Source organism: Microtus pennsylvanicus, chromosome 3, assembly GCF_037038515.1.
Source record: "Microtus pennsylvanicus isolate mMicPen1 chromosome 3, mMicPen1.hap1, whole genome shotgun sequence".
NCBI classification, from domain to species: domain Eukaryota; kingdom Metazoa; phylum Chordata; class Mammalia; order Rodentia; family Cricetidae; genus Microtus; species Microtus pennsylvanicus.
This window is the reverse complement of record NC_134581.1, coordinates 98,512,489-98,527,508: the sequence shown is the minus strand read 5'-3', so window position 1 is coordinate 98,527,508 and position 15,020 is coordinate 98,512,489. Positions and strand designations below refer to the sequence as shown.

Here is a 15,020-nt window from a genome sequence, read left to right as displayed (position 1 = left end):
ATCCTCCTGCTTCTGCTTCCCAAGTGCTGGGATTAAATGTGTGTGCTGCCACCACCAAGCTCGTAATATTTCTTTTCTTTTTTCTTGTTTGTTTTTCTTTCTTTTTTCTTGTTTCTTTTTTGGTTTTTCGAGACAGGGTTTCTCTATAGTTTTGGAGCCTGTCCTGGAACTAGCATATAGACCGTGCTGGCCTCGAACTCACAGAGATCCACCTGTCTTTGCCTCCCAAATGCTGGGATTAAAGGTGTGCGCCACCACTGCCTGGCTTGGGTGTTTCTACATTTTTTGAACTGAAAACATTTTTTTTGTAGGCTGGAGAGTTGACTCCTTGGTTAAGAGTACTTGCTGCTTAGGACCTGGGTTCAATTCCCAGCACCCATACGGATGTTCACTACCTCCTTAGACACCAATCTTGATATACATGCACGCAAAACATTCATACACATAAAAGAGTAAAAATCTAAAAAACAACTTGTTTAATTTTGTGTGACATGTGGAGGAGCAGATTTTTGCCCATGGGTCTTGGGGATTGAATTCCAGGTCATCAGATTGACAGCAAGTGCTTTTGCCTGCTGAGCTATCTTGCCACCAGGTAGTTCTTCAGAGCTCTAATTCATATGCAGACCCCTGAGTCTTGGCATTCATTCTGTGAAACAGGTGTGACCGGTGCCACCTCACCTGGTGATGGGCTTCAGTGAAATGACATTAAAAGTTAGTCTTCTGGTTTCATCGTTGTTATTTTATTTTGTGGTGCTGGGAACAATGCAGAGCTTACAGTGATGGTGTGGTTTGAATGAGAATAGCCCCCAGAAGCTCATACGTATTTGAAAGCTTGCTGGACCTGTTTTGGGGAAGGTTTAAGTTTTGTGACCTTTTTAGAGGAGGTGTTTCACTGTTGGTGGGCCTTAAGGCTCAAAAGCCCATGCCAGCCCCAGTCTCATTCACTCTCTTTCTTGTGTATTGAATGTAAATGAGTTTGAGGCCAGTCTGGTCTACAGAGTGAGTAGGGGGCCAGGACTGTCCCCCCCCCTCCTTTCCTTCCTTTCATTTATTTTTTTTTTTATTTTTCGAGACAGGGTTTCTCTGTGGTTTTGGTTCCTGTCCTGGAACTAGCTCCTGTATACCAGCCTGGCCTCGAACTCACAGAGATCCGCCTGCCTCTGCCTCCCTAGTGCTGGGATTAAAGGCGTGCGCCACCACCGCCCAGCCTCATTTTTTTTTTTATTGAAGAAAAACCGCCACCAAGATTTTATTCTTAAATAAATGCTCAGTCTACAGCCAGGTTAGATGACAGACAGGTGGGCAGAATGGCAGGAAGTGCAGATCCAGGTGCCTCTTACTGTGGGTGAGCAGATGCCATGAGAGGCAGGGTCAGCTGAGGAAGGCAAGCAGGTACACGAGCTGAAGGGGACAAACCGAACCACTTAGAGTCCACTCTGTACGCCAGGAAGAGCAGAAGGAACCATTTCCCCATAGTTTAAATGGTAGTGCCAGAGGGAGTGGTCCTGAGCTCCCAGGCCCCTCCCAGGTTCCCTGTGCCCCACACAAGGCATATGGAGTCCCAAAAGTACATGTCAGGGCCACCTGCCTGCCACCGTGTTTTCCTCACAGATCCATCTGGGGAGCCTCTGCCTGCTGGGTCTGAGTCCTTTCTATGTACACACTGGGCTACTAGGTGCCAGACTGCTGGCCAGGGGAGAAGGGAAGGAGGGTGGGTCTTCATGCTCCTTCACAGGCCAGGCTCAGTGCTGGCGCTCTGGTTCCGACTTCCCTAGGAATTCCCTCATATCCGTGGAAGCTCAGGGCTCTTGTAGATGTACTTATGTCTGTAACCAAGGTCTGAGTGAAAGGGGACATCCTCAGCATGCAAGATGAGCCGAGGACAGGAGATGGGCTTCACATTCCCTCATTTGCGAATTTAATGCCACTGCTTGTAATGGGGTCGAGGAAGAACCCGTCAAAGCTAGGGAAGTTCGATATATCACTGAAAATGGGTGACTTTGCTTCTTCACGGATATTTGTGAATGGAGACTCCAATATGAGGGCATCTGGCGGCGTCTCTCTCACAGGTGCCATACCAGATTCGTTGCCACTCCAGTGCCCAGTGAATGGCCCCCAATATACACAGGGTTGCCACCACTTCTTGCTTTGATCCAAAGACATGGAGCGCACCATACCTCATACCTCGCTCCAGTGGTGTTCCCACTGAGTCACCCCGGCCTCTGTAATCGAAGGTGATGACCACATGGTAACCAAGGAAACTCATCACCTTGTACAGCTCCACGGTGGTCGCCTCCTCTGGTGCCTGCATTCCCATGCAGGTATAGAATGATGGGGTGGTTAGAAGCCAAAGCATCCTCATACCACATCTGGTTCTTCCCTTGGGCATTTTTTCACCAGGTGGACGGGATGGTGTGCCAGACTCCAATAGTCACATCATCCTCTGGCTGCAGGTAGTAATTGCAGGTATGATTCAAACCTTGATCCTGTGGTTTTTTTCCAAGTCAGTGAAATAGGGGACCCTCACAAAATTCAAGAAAATTAGTTTGGCCTGTATCCCAGGACACAGTTTGACAAGAAAAGGAATGGCAGTGTAGAACCCCAGAACACAGAGAATTATCTTCCTCAGTCAGAACCAGTCTCTTTCGTCTGCCCAGCGTCTGCTTCATGCCCGCGTCACCCCCTTGCCCGCCAGACGCAGGTTCTGCTTCAAGCAGCATTCGATGCTGCAGCCGCGAGCCGGAGGAGGATGAGCCTGAGGCCGCGCAGCGCTCATGCTCCAAGGTGACGGGCTCCGTCAAAGCCTGCTTTCTCATCCCCCTGTCGGCCAAGCAGTCCTAGCAGTCCTCGGCGCTGGCGCTCTCGCCGGGAGCCGGGAGCCCGCTGCCAGTCACTGGCCAGGACTGTTACATAGAGAAACTGTCTTGAAAAAAAAAAGTTATTTCATAAAATGAGTGTAATGTGTAAAGAGTGTGTCACAGTGGCTTATGGTGGTCAGAGGACAATTCTGTGGAGTTGGTTCTTTCCTTCCACATTTATGTGGGTTATTTTTTGTTTGTTTGTTTGTTTGGTTGGTTGGTTGGTTGGTTTTTTGTTTGTTTCGAGACAGGGTTTCTCTGTAGCTTTGGTGCCTGCCCTGGAACTAGCTCTTGTAGACCAGACTGGCCTCAAACTCACAGAGATGCACCTGCCTCTCTGCCTCTAAAGTACTATGGGTTCTTATTCTTATGTCACACTTTTACAGCTGAGCCATTTCTGTTTCATGAACTCTTTGTTTGTTTGTTTGTTTTTAAGGACATGGTTTCTCTGTGTAGATTTGGTGCCTGTCCTAGACTAGCTCTTGTAGAGCAGGCTGGCCTTGAACTCAGAGAGATCCACCTGCCTATGAGTGCTGGGGTTAAAGGCCTGTGCCACCACTTTTTTTGGTTGTTGTTGTTGTTTATTGTTGTTTTTTGTTTGTTTTTGTTTTTTTTTGGGGGGGAAGGGATGTTTAAAAGCTCTGAATGAAAATGGCAGTATAATCTGGGATATGTCAAGACCAAGAGATCTTACTGATGTCATCTCTTAGAGGAAGTGTTAAGCTCATTAAGGTAACTAGTGATTTTGATGTTTCCTGTGTAACTGCAGCTGCTGCTGTGAAGGTTTCTGTTTGTACAGTTGAGTGGCATGTTAGGGGAAGGCTTTGTCTGGGGCTTGACTTTCCCACAGCTTCGTAAAAGGAAGGGGGCCCTCATTGGCTTCCCTTTGTTTCCCACCAGGAAGGCACTGCATTAGAAATAAGCAAGTGGATGTTAGCAGACAGATCAGCCTTGACCCCTTCCTGTCCTTGCACCCCAAGATGTTTCTAGAACTTATGAAATAGACTCATATAGTTTAGACTGGCCTCAAAATCATTACGTGCCTGAGAGTGACCTTGACCTTGAACACCTTCCCTTGTTTCCCAAGTGGTGGGATTTTTGGGTGGGGGGTGTGGGCTCTGTTTAGGTCTCATTATGTAGTCTAGCTGGCGTGGTACTTGAAGTGAAGCTCATGTCAATCTCCATGTTGAGGTCCTTCTGCCTCACCCTCCAAAGTACCAGGGTTATAGGTGTAAGCCACTGTGCCCAGCTAACAGTTCAGCTTTTGTTGCGTGTGTTCACCATTCAATGTGTGGTAAAGTTGCTGGAGGTGTAGCTTGGTTTGTAGAGTGCTTAAAGTCTGAGACTCCACCTCAAGCACTGTGTAAACCAGTATGGTAGTGTATGCCTGTGACCCCAACACTTGGAAAGGAGAGGTAGGAGGATCAAAAGTACAAGCTCAAGCTGGGTGTGGTGGTGTTGCCTTTAATCCCAGCTCTCAGAAGCAAAGACAGGTGGAGATAGATGAACTTGAGGCCAGTCTGATCTACATAGTTCCAGGCCAGCTAGGGTTATCTGGTGAGACTGTCTCAAAAATACAAACAAAAGCATCAGATCCAACAACAGAAAAGCAAGCAACATGTGCCCATTTTTAACAGTATGGCTCTTTGTCAGTTTTAAGTTGTTTTGCCAGTTAGGTATGCTTCACTGGCTCAGGAAGCAGGTGGCTTCATGACAGTTGCATTATCACCTGTGATATTTGGGGTGTGTGTGTGGATCAGGGACATCTGATGTGTTTCTTGCCTGTCCTAAAAGTCTCAGGAGAGTTGCACTGTGGGCCATCTCACTGTGCCTTTGAAGTTGGACCTGGAATCCTGGTGGCTATGTGTGATGCTGGTGGTAGCCACTGCTGTTCATTTTCCAGTGTCCTGTGCCTGGAGTCTCAGTGACCTGTTGTTCCTTGCTTCTCTGTCAACTACAGTCTTCTATGCCCCTGGTGGTAGCTTCCCCCCACCTATGTTATTTGTGAATACAGCAGGCTAGTGGGAACTAGTGAGAGGCCTAATGGGCTGGAACTAGTCTTAATCAAGAAAAGGGAGATGGAGCCGGGCAGTGGTGGCGCATGCCTTTAATCCAATCCCAGCACTCGGGAGGCAGAGGTAGGTGGATCTCTGGGAGTTCGAGGCCAGCCTGGTCTACAAGAGCTAGTTCCGGGACAGGCACCAAAGCTACAGAGAAACCCTGTCTCAAAAAACCAAAAGAAAAAAGAAAAGAAAAGAAAAGGGAGATGGACAGGTTTGTGTAACTTGCTGCAGATACTGCAAATGTGGGGAGTGGGCACAGTCTGGCCAGAGGTGGCATGCCCATCCTAGGGGTGGAGAGGTTAAGTGTCTGTGCTCCAGCCTTGTAGCCCCACTCCCACCCCTGCACTGTTCAATTCGGAGAACTCCCTGAGGACTGAGACCAATCTGACTCTCTCAGGGTGTTCATCTTAAGTGGCATTCAAGTGAGTGAAAATAGAAAGGATGTAAGAGCTTAGTACCACACACAGTTTCTTTTCTTTAAAGATTTATTTGTTATGTATATAGTGTTTGGGACACCAGATCTCATTACAGATAGATGTGAGCCATCATGTGAGACCTGGGAATTGAACTCAGGATCTCTGGAAGAGCAGTCAGTGTTCTTAACCTCTGAGCCATTTCTTCAGTCTCTCATACACAGTTTCTAAGTTTAATTTTTTTTAAGATTTATTTGAAATTTCTGTGTTGGCTTTTTGTATGTGAATGCAAGTGTCCCAGAGGCCAGAAAAGGATATTTATTGGGTCCCCTGGAGCTAGAGTTACTTCCAACTCATGGATGCTGAGAATTTAACTCAGGTCCTCTGTAAGAGCTGCAATTAGGGTTTCTCTGGCTGACCTTGAACTCACAGAGATCCTCCTGCCTCTGTCTCCTGAGTGTTGATATTAAAGTTTTGCTCCACCATTGCCTGGCTTAGCAAGTGTCCTTAATCACTAAACTCTCTCCAGCCCCTAACTTGCTCCTTGAAATAAGACTCTGTCTCAGCCTGGAGTATGTTCATTCACTGGTTTAGACTGACTGGTGAGCCCAGGGTCCTGTCACTCCCCTGTGCTGGGATTACAGTTGTGGCACTGTCCACCTGCATTTTTATTTATTTTTTTACAGCTATGTCTACTTGCAGATGTACAGGTGTAGTAATACGACTGATGGTAGGTAGCTCTGCACACTTTCTACCTTTTCTGCAGCCCGATGTTTAGAGACAGCAGCTTGAGGAGCAAGTGCTGTTTTTATTTATAGATTGCATTTGTATGTGTATATATGTGTCATGTGTACAGGTACCCAAGTGTGCCAGAAGGATGTCAGATCCCCTGGAACAGGAGTTGTAGGACATTAGATATGTGTGTGTTAGGAACTGAACCCTGGCCTTCTTGAAGAGCAGCAAGTGCTCTTCACCACTGAGCCGTCTCTCTAGCCCTAACTGACACTTTCAAGAGCCTCTTGTACTTTCTGTGGTGGTTTAAATGAGCAGGTTCCCCATAATCTCAAGCGTTGGAGGACTTGAGCCCCAGTTGGTGGTGCTGCCTGGGGAGGTTTAGGAGATGTAGCCTTGCTGGAGGAAGTAGATCAGTTGGGTAGTGATTTAAGAGTTCATAGTCCTACTCTTTCTGCTTTGTGTTTATGGTTGAAGACATGATTTCACAGCTCCGTGCTCCTGCTTCCATGCCCGCGCCCACCATGATGAACTCTTAGTCCGTTAGAACCATAAACCAGAATATATTCTCTCTGCCTTAAATTGCTTTTACAGTCACGGCATTTTTACCCCCACAATAATGAGTAACTAAAAGCTGGTCTTTCTTTGTTCTTTTCTTTTTTTCTCCTTGGGACAGGGTCTATGTTGCATTTGCTTTTCTGTACATATCTCTCAATGTGTAGACCAGGCTGACCTGGCCACTTATCTCAGAGATCTGCCTACCCCTGCTCAAGTGCTGGGATAAAAGGTGTGTGCTAACACGCCTGGCCCTCAAAGGGTGCTATTAAACTGGGTGCTGGTTTACCTGTGTAACCCTGTCAATGGGAGTTAAGGGCAGCAGAATCCAGAGCTCTAGCTTGGGCTACACAATGAAATAATGTCTCCAAAAAGAGAAAAACAAAACAAAAAACCCAAAATGAAGTCTGTTTAGGAGTCACGTTGAGAGGTCGTAGCAGTCAAACAGCCTTGCTCTCAGCTGATTGACAAAGGGAAGTTTGGCTTGTGCTGGGTTTGGGGTTGTAAGGAGATAGTGAGCTAGCATTTTCTGGTGCTGCTTGCAGGTTTGCCTCAGCTCTGTGTTGCTCCTCCAACTGCCTAGGAAATGGGGAAGCCCATACAAGGAATGTTTTCTTTTTTAAAAATTTTGTTTGCATCGGTATTTTCCCTGCATGTCTATCTGTGTGTGGAGTCAGAGACAACTGTTAGCTGCCATATGGGTGCTGGGAACAGAACCCAGGTCCACGGAAGAGCAGCAGTCAGTGCTCTTTGTTTGTTGGTCCTAGGTTCCTAGTTGTCAGGACTTTTCTGTTTGTTTTTGTTTTTAAAGCTCCAGCCCTTATTTATTTATTTGTTTGTTTATTTATGGTTTTGTTTTCTGGCACAAGATTTCTCTGTGTATCCCTGGCTGTCCGAACTCTGTGTCCTGGAACTTATTCTTTTTTTTTTTTTTTTTTTGGTTTTTTTCGAGACAGGGTTTCTCTGTGGTTTTGGAGCCTGTCCTGGAACTAGCTCTTGTAGACCAGGCTGGTCTCAAACTCACAGAGATCCGCCTGCCTCTGCCTCCCAAGTGCTGGGATTAAAGGCGTGCGCCACCACCGCCCGGTCCTGGAACTTATTTTCTGTAGATCAGGCTTGCCTCAAACTTACTGGTATCCACCTGCCTCTACCACCACTCAGCCATCTTTTTTTTTTTTAATTCCTTGCATCATAGAACTAAATGGAAATATTCCACTCTTACATTGCCATAACAAACAGAATTTCATTAGTTTTCTCTACCTCCAGAAAAAGGGGGGGGAGCTTAGAAAACATGGATAGCAAGGTAACAACAGGAAAAGGAATTAAAATGCTTTACTTAAAAAATCATGAGTGGAGGGGCTAAGGACACTGACTGCTCTTCCAGAGGTCCTGAGTTCAATTCCCAGCAACCACATGGTGGCTCACAACCATCTGCAATGAGATCTGGTGCCCTCTTCTGGCATACAGTCATACATGGAGGCAGAACACTGTATTGTATACATAAAAAATTAAATCTTAAAAAATAATCATGAGTGGACCGGCAGCGGTGGTGCACACCTTTTATCCTAGCACTTGGGAGGCAGAGGCAGGTGGATCTCTGTGAGTTCAAGACCAGCCTGGGCTACAGAGTGAGTTCCAGGACAGCCAGGGATACATAGAGAAACCCTGATACAAACAAACAAACAAAACATGAGTGGATGATAAAGTATGTAGAAGCTGAAAATTTGCAAACTATTTAAAACCTGGAACCTCTGTTCAGAAATGACACAGATGGATCATGGGTGGTACAGAACAATAGAAAGGGATTATGGATGAATCTGCACTCCTTGTGCCACCTGTCTCCAAGGAAAAGCCTGATACTGATTTAAAACTAAGCCAGGACAATGCTCAGATCCAGTGAGGTAACCTGCTTGTCAGTAGATCCTTCTACTAGGTTGTAAAAATTTTGATCTGCACCCCAGATCTTATGGATCTCATTGATTTTTGACTACTCGACACACAATTATGCAGCCAATCAAATCATTTGGAGATTCATGAGAAGTAGTTTGAGCAGGTACACTCAAACCTGCATTGAATCTGATATTGCCGTGAGTCATGGAAAAATGAGACTGTTACATTGCCATCTGGTGCAGCTTGGTAAAATCTAGCTGTGGAATGGCATATGTCCTTGAATGGTATAGGCCTGCAAAAACAACTGGAGAACTCAAGGGCTTGTGCTGGCACAGGATGGTTACACCCTTGGTGGGAAGGGAATAGACAGTCTTCAACATGACCACAAAGATCTGTTTGTAACACTTAATGATGGATTTTAGAGGGCCAGCAAGAGTGATTGCCCCTCAGTTGAGTTGGATCTTAGTTAGCCCTTATACGTTTTTATTTTGCTACCGCCTTTTCTAAAGAGAGCCACACTGACTAGCAGGGACCACCAGCTGTAAGCTAACTTGAAGGTCTATGGGCAGCAGTGCTATTGGTTGTAGAGATGCTAATGACTTTTTCCAGTTTGTCGATGATCGTAGTAAAGGCTTTGATAATGGCATCAGTGGATCCAGCCAACGTGATAATTATCTCAGGACAATTTCCTTCTGAGATGTTATGTGTACCATTCTTCTCAAGAATCTTAACAGATTTTCTTTCCTTTCCAATGTCACTGCCAGCATCCTTTCCGTGCACAAGCACTCTGATGGTGAGAGTGGCATTTTAATCAGTCATACTGGTGTTCCAGCAATTTGGGGAGCTGGACTTTGTTTTTTTGTTTTTTGTTTTTTTTTAAATATTTATTTATTTATTATGTATACAATATTCTGTCTGTGTGTATGTCTGCAGGCCAGAAGAGGGCACCAGACCTCATTACAGATGGTTGTGAGCCTCCATGTGGTTGCTGGGAATTGAACTCAGGACCTTTGGAAGAGCAGGCAATGCTCTTAACCACTCAGCCATCTCTCCAGCCCGGGGAGCTGGACTTTGAGTGGCCAAGTCTTTGGTCACTAGAGGCGAGAGTTGACTGAAGGGAAGAGGGGAGTTGGCAGGTGGAGGACTTTGTTTGAAGAAGAGGGGTCCTGCTGTTTCTGGTCTTTTGTTTAAGGCTACCCTTAAACTCCTATCCTCCAGCTTTAGCCTCTACAGTAGCTAGAGCTATGAATGTAGCTGTCACATCTGTTCTTTCCACAACCGGTTAGAGGATACCCTACTCTGTTTTTTCCTCTAGTTAGTCTGAAAACTGTTGGAACACTTGATCCTTTTTAAAAAAAAAAAAACAACAAAACTTAAAACTGAATTAAAGCATTTGAAACTTTGTGTGTGTGTGCGTGTGCGCATGTGCATATGTGTGCGCACACATGTGTGTGTGTGGGGGAGCAAGAGGGCAGTCTTTTTTTGTCCTGCCTGCCAGCTCCCAAATAACCATGGGGGGGGGGAGAGAGAGAGATGGCGTACCGCGGGCAGTCTTTTTCTCTGTCTTGTCTGCCAGTTCCCAAATAACCACATGGAGAAAACTTGGCCTGTAGTTTAGGCTTGTCCCACTAGCTCTTATAACTTAAATTAACTCATTTCTATTTATCTCGGTGTTGCCATGTGACTCATGGCTTTTACCTCTCCTCCTGCATGTCTTGCTCCCTCCTTTCTTCTTCCCTGAAGGTTTTCTCTGTGTAACAGCTCTGCTGTCCTGGAACTCACTCTGTAGACCAGGCTGGCCTCGAACGCACTGTCCTCAGAAGTTCTGCCTAACCTCTTCCTGCCTAGCTGTTGGTCATTCAGCTCTTTATTAAAACAATCACAGTAACACATTTTTACACAATGGAAAGGAATATTTTACAGCATATATACATATGTTTATAAAGGTTTTGCCTGCACAGTGTATCTGTCCACCACTTTTGTGATTGGTGCCTGTGGATGGCCGAAGAATGTGTTCGATTGCCTGGAATTGCCATATGACTGCTAGGAATCAAACTTTATTCCTTTGGAAGAGCAGCCAATCTGAGCCAACTCTCCACCCCAGAAGCAGTTTGGACTTTTTATCCACTACTCAGAAAAAAAAATCTATCTCATCCTTGTAGATTGAAATTCTTAATTTTTTTTTTGTTTTGTTTTTTTGAAGACAGTTTCCCAGACTGACTCTTTATTCTGAGACCTAGAATAAACCTGAACTACTGGTCTCTCACTGAACCTGAAGCTTGGTTTTTTTTTTTAAGCTAATCAACTCGTCTTCATCTTCTAATGCTTTATTACTAATTTATTATTAATGTATTACAGGCATACACAGCCATGCCTAGCTTTTTACATAGGTGCTGTGGATTTGAACTCTGGTCCTCGTATTTGTACAGCCAATGGTTTTTTTTTTTTTTGGTTTGTTTTTTTTTCTTGACAAACTCTCACTATGTAGCCCTGGATGACCTTACAGAGCCATTCAAATTCCTGTGTTGAAGGCTTAATTAATAAAATCAGCCATAGGGAAATAAACTGTAGGAAAGCTGGCCTATTATGTGCTGAGAAATGCTGTTTTGAAGGATACACCAGGAGGTCCTGGCAGCCGCCCTGCTGGCCTGTGCCTACTCATATCCCACGCACCTGAGGAGCCACCAGCCCTCTTCACTCCCAACCCTGTGGCTGACCCTGGGAAGTGTGATGGGTTAATAGGCCTGTTCCACCATGCCCTACTTTCTGGTCTGATTTCTCTTCCTGAGATAGTTTCTCCAACCAGCTGAAGGCAAGGTTTGGGATCAAAGGACTTTTGATTCCCTCCCCCACTTCTCTAAGTGTCTGTGTTAAGACTGTATTGCTGTATCATCAGGAAAGGTGATTTAGACAAAAGAGAATTGTATCATTGTATCTCAGGTGCTGTCTCAAGTTGCAGAGTTGTTACAATAATGTTTTTGGATGGGTGGCTACAAAGAAATTACTTTCTCATGGCTTAAAAAATTTTTATTACACAGTGTAAAGGGGTATTTCACAAGAATATATGACAGATTTTTCTGTGAAGCAGTAATTTTGAAGGAGTGAAGTGTTTGAAGATCACCTGATCTATCTAAAATATATCTCTGTTTGACCTTGAAAACATATCTAACATGACTAGGTTTGGTAGACTTATTAACCTGTATTTCTTTATTATCCTAAATAGCCTTTAGGGATTAAAAGTTTACATTTTAAAATGTGTTGTATAGGTACACTACCTTAAACAGGAGTAGAAACATACACAGTATAACCAAAATAATCTTAACTTTATATCAGTATACAAAAATTCATACCAGTGTAAAATATTTGAAACCAGTGGTTGTTCAAAAGTAGATTAACAACCCACCCTTTTATCCCATATTTTTATACTATATCCTCCTTTTTCCCCTCAGAAAGTGATCCCTGAAACTAATCTTTGTTAGCTTTTTCCCTAACCATGACCAGTAACAATTTGTAACCAACCCCCCTAAATGAGACAAACATCAATAAATCATTGAATGACCTAAAACCATCCACCCCACATCTTGGGAATGTGGGCATTGTGTTCTCTAGACTGCTTCCTGTTTGTGGGCAATGACATCATTGGGGGATCCTGAGAAAACTGAGTTAATTGTCAGGTCCTGGGAGAGCTAGATTTTGGCCAGTCTCAGTGTGTTGGGAAAATGTAGGGCTTATCTGAAGTCTGGCTGGAGAAGTCTGTGAGGCTGTTCTGGATGTAGAACTCTGAGGAAAGTGCAGCAGAGGCTCTCTGAGAGCTGGATCCCCTGAGCCACCCATTTTCATAGTCTGTTCCCCTTGCTCTGAAAACACACAATCTTTCAAAGGTAACGTACATATGTGCGAACAGAATTTTGTGTTTTATGCTTGAGCAGGTAAATTATATATCACCTGTCTTGTAGTTTTTTTTTTTTTTTAGGTTTATTTCTTAGGTATGTAACCAGGATTTTCAGAGGGGGCTCCCCTGATCAAGCCTGATCCTCTTTAACCTTAAACAAATCCACAGTGTTTCATTTTCTGTGGAAACAGAAGTATAACCTGTTTCTCAAAGCAATACATTTTTTGACTTCTAAATTGAGGCATCCCTATAGTGTCTAGGCTGGTTTAACGCAGCAGTCTCTTCTACAACCCAGTGTGTCTCAGCAGGTGTCATTTCTTGTTCATTAGCTTTCAAAAAATTCAGAATTAACACAACACCATATAGGATTTAGACACTGCATTTTTCATCTTTGCATGGCTTATGCTTTCTATATTATTTTCTTCTCTCTTTAAAGACTTTATCAGCTTTTTCTCCTATGGCTGTCTATACCCATTTTCTTTTCTTTAAGCCTACTCACAATTTTAAATACATTGTAACCTGTTTAGGGTGTCCCCCCCCATCTGAATTTGTCCTTACTCTAAGCATCTGCAGTGTTCTTTGGTCACATGAGATAACTCTTAAATTGCTAGTCAGTCACCATTATGGCGGCTCAGCCCACAGGCAGCAGCAGGTAGCCACACCTTTATATGCCACTAAGCACCAGCCTACCTGAGAGACTGCAGGGACTGTAGGACTAGGCTCTTTGTCCAGAAAAAATTTTTTTTTCAAGACAGGGTTTCACTGTAGTTCTAGAACCTGTCCTGGAACTAGCTCCTGTAGATCATGCTGGCCTCGAACTCAAAGAGAACTGCCTGCTTCTGCCAAGTGCTGGGGTTAAGGATTAAAGGCGTGTGCCACCACCGCCCACCTTTTTTTTTTTTCTTTCTCAGTCCCTGTGTTTGAATAGTTGAGCCTCCATGTTAGATGTCATTTATAGACGGATATTTCTTTGGGTCTCCAGCTCACAAAAAATGACATGAAGACTTAATATGAAAGCTCGGCCTATAGCTTAGGCTTATCCCATTAGCTCTTAAAACTTCAATTAACCCATTTCTACTCATCTGGGTCTTGCTACGTTACTAGTGGCTTTTACTTGTGCCTCTGCTGGCAACTCCTCCTTTCTTCTTCACAGAGCTCTCTTCTCTGTCCCCAGAAGTCCCACCTAACCTCTTCCTGCCCAGCTAATGGCCATTTAACTCTTTATTTTTTTTTCAATTCTTTATTAAACCAGTCACTGTGATACATCTTCACACAGTGTAAAGGGATAGTCCACAACAGATGTAACCTTTCATTTAGGAACCAGGTCAGAGATCAGGGCACCTAAAATACTTGTGACATCTCTGTTTTGGCAAGGAGGAGGCTTTAAGGTGCCCAAAGACTTTTATGGCTTTTAGTCAAGAGAGAAATTCGTTACTTTATTTGGGGTCTTTTTATCATATATTGCTGGCCAAATTTTATCTCCTGTTTTCATCATCTCCACCCTTTGAAGAGGTAACCCTAACTGCTCTTATGAAATCGCAATGACAGCTCATCTGACATCCTCCAGGTGAATGGGGCTGGGAGTGGCTGGAGAGGTTGGCCAAATCCTGATTTAAGTCACAAGAAGGAAAGCAGGAAACCAAGTGTTCAAATGGCAACCAACCACTGAAGTGCAATTGGCAAAAGACTTTTTTTTAAAATTACAGCTCTTTGATAACAGAGTTACAGAGTTTTCAGTTTAGCAGAGAAGCCTGCTTTACAAAGCACCAAGTTCAAGGTTATATAAAGCACAGCAGTGCTATTTGTCTTAAGAAAAGCAGATCTGAGGTTATGGAACATCATTTATGGTAACTGTTCTCTAGAAACTGAGGAAGGTTGCAGACATTCCTATGTTCTTTCTCATTTGTTGTCATTCCAAATTCTCTTATCAAGAAAGATCAGCAGTAGATGTTCGTGTGCCCATGTCACAAATTGATTATATCCACATGACTTTATTTGAACCCCAATAGTGGCAGTCAGGGTACCCCAGTGGGTCTGCATCAGTGATCCCAGAAGTGCATTGGTAGTTTCACTTGTGTAAGAGCCAAGTGTGTAGGGGAATATGTGTACAATATTCTGTCTGTGTGTATGTCTGCAGGCCAGAAGAGGGCACCAGACCTCATTACAGATGGTTGTAACCAGATGGTTGTACATGTGGTTGCTGGGAATTGAACTCAGAACCTTTGGAAGATCAGGCAATGCTCTTAACCACTGAGCCATCTCTCCAGCCCGGGAAGGAAGTTCTTGACTGGTGCCTGGAGAAGGGTGAGAGGGAGGAATGAAGACAAGAGCGATAGTGGGACAAGGCCAGACAGCCAGGAGGAGCCAGACTGAGGAGATTTATGCATATGAGTGTTTTGTCTATCTGCATGTATGTTTGTATACCATGTGCGTGCTGCTGCACAAGGAAGTCAGAGGAGGGCATCAGACCTCTGGAACTTGGTTAGGGATGATTAAGAACTTCCATTGAGGGCTGGAGAGATGGCTCAGAGGTTAAGAGAACTGACTGCTGTTCTGGAGGTCCTGAGTTCAATTCCCAGGAACCACATGAGAGCTCACACCCATTATAATGAGATCT

The 15,020-nt window shown here is 44.4% G+C and overlaps 1 protein-coding gene and 2 pseudogenes across 10 annotated transcripts in view; 1 reads left to right on the top strand and 2 right to left on the bottom strand.

The window, feature by feature from the left end:
* Positions 1 to 15,020, top strand: part of Smarca4 (SWI/SNF related BAF chromatin remodeling complex subunit ATPase 4) — a 101,724-nt gene that overhangs the window by 1,694 nt on the left and 85,010 nt on the right. The gene's annotated exons all lie outside the window — the stretch shown is intronic.
* On the bottom strand, positions 1,665 to 2,816 carry LOC142847244 (lysophosphatidylserine lipase ABHD12 pseudogene; annotated as a pseudogene).
* Positions 8,377 to 9,318, bottom strand: LOC142846823 (poly(rC)-binding protein 2 pseudogene; annotated as a pseudogene).